We start from the raw sequence: 5,110 nt of genomic DNA, 5'->3' as shown, positions 1-5,110 counted from the left end.
TGCCACTAAAAATAGTACCAACATAAAAAAATAACTTAACTAGCTCGTCTACACTTCTCAAGGGGGCACTCAAACGCTAGATCTTTGACGGCCCATGCGTTAGATATTGCTGACCTTATAGTCAAAAACAACCTGAACTTGCTAGCCATAATGGAGACCTGCCTCCACCCTGCCTCTGGGCCACCACTCTCACTTCATATACCAGATGAGTACACTATCATAAGACTAAACATAGAGTCTTCCAAAGGCGACGGCTTCGCCTTTATTGCTAAAACCTCATTAGCGCTAAGACCGATTCCTAGCCAAGTATTCCCTTCAGGTGAACTGCTATCCATTAAATTGCCCATTACAGCCTCACAAACTACTACTCTCCACCTATTATATAGACCACCAGGTCCAGTATCCTCTTTAGAAGAAGACATTACCTTACTACTTACATCCAATGTTAAACCAGGGTCCCAAGTCATACTGCTAGGCGACTTTAACCTTGGTCTTCACGACCCTAAAGATGATAATGCATCAGCGGTTGCCAGTAGGATAACAGAACTGGGCTTTACTCACCACATCTCTCAACCTACCCGCAACAAAGGAAGAACCTTAGATTGGATTGCAGACATTAACTGTGAAATCAACATCCTCTCTAGCTCGCCTTGTGAACACCATACCATCTTATTCACTATCAAGGACAATGACTTACCTAACCACTGTACCCCGATTGCCTCATCTAGACGTACAAGGAACTTACAGAACTTAACAGCACAGACACTACTCCCCCTCATACAACCGATCACTAACTATCCTAGCAATAGCAATGACCCTGCTGCCCTAATTGATGCATACAATAACACACTACGGGATGCCATCAACATAATAGCGCCATCCTTAAGGGTAAAAGTGCTTCATACAATGATATAAACTCTAAAGCTAAGTCATGCACTAAAGAATTATTCAGCATCCTTCGAGAGTTGGAGACACCCATACCTCCACCTGAAGCGGGCACTAAAGACTTGACAATTCTTTTTGCTGTATTTGTTGCAGCAGATTTTTTACCGAAAAAAAAACATCAAAAAATATGAGGGGGGGTGGGTAGAACGATAAGGTTTCATGGTGTATCGGGACTAGATTCTAAATAAGTGGACAGGGAGGTTTGGGGGGTACCCCCCCAACAAAAAAATAAAAAACATTTGATTCGTTTTGCAGCAAAATATCTGCAGCAAAAAATGCTGCGAAATAAAAACTGCTGATGGAATTACATGGAACCGGTGTACTAATATCCAGAAAGCCTTACTAGACAAGATTGAGCTCCTACAACCTAAAATAGAGACAAAAAAGCTAAACCTTAATACCAACCTACCTCAAAACACATATCCACAAGTATCTACTCCGAATTTACACAACTTGTTCAAATTCTCTACCCTTTCCACTAAGGACATCGAGGGTATAATTACCAATCTAAAATCCTCTTGATGTCAGGGGGACATCTGCCCTGCAACTGTTATTAAAGAGACAGCAAAAGAGCTTGCCCCTCTCATCCCTTCAATAATTAATGCCTTCTTCGAAACGAGTACAGTTCCAACCAAATTGAAAGACGCTTGGGTCCTTCCTCTTCTAAAAATAACGATCCTTGAACCAAACATTCCCACAAACTTCAGATCAACACTACAGTCTCATTTCTGCTGAAAAGACTCAATAGGGCTGCTTACCTGCAGATCCAAGAACATTTGGAAATTAATAACCTTTTGGGACTCCGACAGTCTGGCTTTAGACCAAGACATGGTACGGAAACTGCCCTAATAGATTTGAAAACACAAACGGATAACATAAGAGACAAGGGCAACTTAAACTTCCTTCTGCTATTTGATCTTTCGGCTGCCTTCGACTTAGTAGACCGTAAAGTCCTATGTAACCATCTCACGGCTACAGCACACTTCTCAGACCAAGCCACCACTTGGATCTAATCATTGTTGGCTAACAGAACTACGAGAGTGTTCTCACCTACTGCATCAGCAGAATCCACACTAGTCACATGCGGAGTCCCACAGGGCTCGTGCGTTTGCCCCACACTCTACAACATTTTTACTAAGCCGCTTATTCTCATACCTATCACTGGTGACTACAACACTGACACAAAATTCTTAAATGACATTTACTTGGTTATACAAGCCTGGATAGCCAAACATAGACTGTGCCTTAATGACGATAAGACAGAGCTTCTACGCATAGGTTCTCAAACTAGACTCATAGGTTGGACAAACAGTTTGCCTCATTCAACATTGACGACAACAATATAAAAGTATCCAAGGAGGTAAAAACGTTAGGCATGTACCTTGACTCCTCTCTAACACTGACCAGGCAAGCTACCGTGACTACCTTGACTACAACCTACACTTATAAATTAATCAATGCATATAGGCCTTTCTTATCCACAGCCAAATGCATCATGATCGCTAGGGCTCTAGTCCTATCTAAACTAGACTACTGTAAAGCCCTTTACTCAGGAACCAGCCAACGTAACTTTAAAAGTTGCAAACACTACAAAATAACACACTCAGATCGGTGCTGAACATTCCCAGATCCCACCACATCTCAGAGGTGAGAAGTAATGTACATTGGCTATCAATTAACCAAATAATTGCATTCTAAATACTCTCCCATAAAGGCATCTCCAACCAAGCATCCAAATACTTGAGTGACAAAATCATACGGAACGTCTGAGACCGCCCAACTAGATCATTGCTACAACATTGCATTAAAATACCACGTTTAAGCTTCAGAAAGCAGGGGGTAGCAGTTTCCAGGTCCTAGCGGCCAAACAATTGAATTCGTTGCTTATAGCCTTAAGAGTAGAACCTTCCTACTCTAAATTCAGAAGAAATGCAAAAATGTGGCTCACCTCCCAGGATCTATGAATGGTTCTGCCTATTGCGATAAATTACCTCCTCTGTATCTGTGTATCATATCTATTCTTGTATGTACTTTTTGTATATAATTTGTAACATAAGCAACTGCAACATATCTAACTCTTGTACTTTCCTATGCTTTTTGTAATGCATGTAACCTTAAGAAAAAGCGCCCAGATACCTAAGGGTTAGGTGTGCTTAAAAAAATAAATACAAACACAAATAGTCATGGCACAGAGGGTTCTGGTTTGATAGGAGCTAGAACAGAGGGTATTGCTCTTAAATAGCATTGTAGGTCAAAGGGTATAAATAAGGGGTCTAAAATAGTGTGGCCAACTATCCTGCATTTTGCGGGACTGTCTCAATTCAATGGTCTGTGCCCCACGTACTGGCCTGCCTTTGATCCCCATCAGCTGTCCAAAGCGCGAGGTCACACGCTTTGTGTGATAGTTGAAAGCACAGCGGCTCCTGAGGTTCCACTTTGTGTCATCAAAGCATGACTATAACACCTTTGTTTTACAAGAGGCGGCATTTGCATGCAGTGGACCACCAACGTTAGCACTTATGCAATGCGGAGTCCCCTGCATACCATTTAAGAGAGATGGGGTGTAAGAGATTAGGCGTGGATCACCCAGAGTCAAGGGTGCCTGTGGAAAGACTAGTTTCCCTTACGAGGTACCAATGATGGGTGGTAATAAATGGGAAGGAGGCATAGCGCTGCATGCTGTGTGAAATAATGACTCTATGCCGAAGGCCTCATATTATGTTGCATTTACTTTCACTGTGAATACAGTATTGAATCCCAAATGAGTTTTTCTAGGCTCATACGCCCATGCTGCGACTGTGATCTTCCCTTCAGGATGAAGAAAACAAAGCTAAAACTGTGTTCTTTTTACATGATATTTTTCTATCGCAATTTATGCAATGCCGGATTACTTTCTTGTGTGAATTGTGTACTTTTCAAGGCATTGCCATAAAACTAATTATTAAGTAATCTCTTGAAACCCAAGCCTTAACAAATACATGTATGAGCTATAGCTGGGTAGATATGCGGTCAAGTGCTTCAATTGCAGACTGAATCTAAATCCTGGTTTCTGTACTTAAGCAATGATATGTGATCCTTGGCAAATCATTTAATCTCACTGTTCCTTATTTCGCCAAAATTGGGAGTCCACTGTTACGCTCACCTGACTCCCACGGAGGCGCAGGTCTGGTTTGGAGTGTTGTTGCTTCTTCTATGGTGAAGCGCAGGACCCGGAAGATGGACTGGTCCGGACCTTCGAATCTGGCTTGTCTGGCTCGCAGGAATATCTTTCTGTATGTGAAAAGGGAGTATTAACAATCTGCGGGAGAAAGTATAAGCCTCCCGCTCCCTTCTCACCCCTCTACGAAACCCTCCTGCGACCCCCACGTGAAGTCTCACCTTAGGGTTTGAAAGGTTGAGCTCTCCATCCTGCTTCTCATGCAGGGGCGCGTTGTATCCAGTTACTTCACTGGGATTTTGATTGTAGAGGGTTCAAGTTTTGTTTTCCCGGTATAGTACCGTAAGGAATCTGTTAATGAGTATGATTCCGCAATAATAATTGTTCGTTGTCTCTTTTTCAGGTGCAGAAACTATTCCGTGAAGAGCTGTGGAACCGAAGAATGAGACTCTGGTGAGCTTGATGAGAGTTCTCTCAGTGTCCTTGTATCAATGCGCTCACTAACGCTGATGTCTTTTTTTCCCCATAGGGGCCCGGGGTCCGGAAATGCCTGGATGCGGCACCGACCCGAAACGAAGCTCAATCCAGAAGAAATCAGGTAAGTCTTTAATGGGCGTTTGAGTAATGTCTTTTCATGCGCCCACTAACGCTGATGTCTTTTTTCCCCATAGGGGCCGGGGTCCGGAAATGCCTGGATGCGGCACCGACCCGAAACAAAGATCAATCCAGAAGAAATCAGGTAAGTCTTTAATGGGCATTGGGTAACGTCTTTTCATGCGCCCACTAACGCTGATGTCTCTTTTTCCCCTTAGGGGCCGGGGTCCAGAAATGCCAGGATGCGGCACCGACCCGAAATGAAGTTGGTATAACCCAACAGGTAAGCTTTGTAATGGAAATTAAGGTTTCCTTGTTTTCTTTCCCCTCTCACCTTTATTCTTGTCTTTTTCTCCCTAGGCGCGGTGATGTGGCTGCGAGTCCAGATGTCGCCTTAGAACGTGGTGGTACCTT

This window comes from Ambystoma mexicanum, chromosome 11 (assembly GCF_040938575.1).
Source record: "Ambystoma mexicanum isolate Mex_15411 chromosome 11, UKY_AmexF1_1, whole genome shotgun sequence".
Taxonomy (NCBI): domain Eukaryota; kingdom Metazoa; phylum Chordata; class Amphibia; order Caudata; family Ambystomatidae; genus Ambystoma; species Ambystoma mexicanum.
This window is presented reverse-complemented; position numbering follows the sequence as displayed.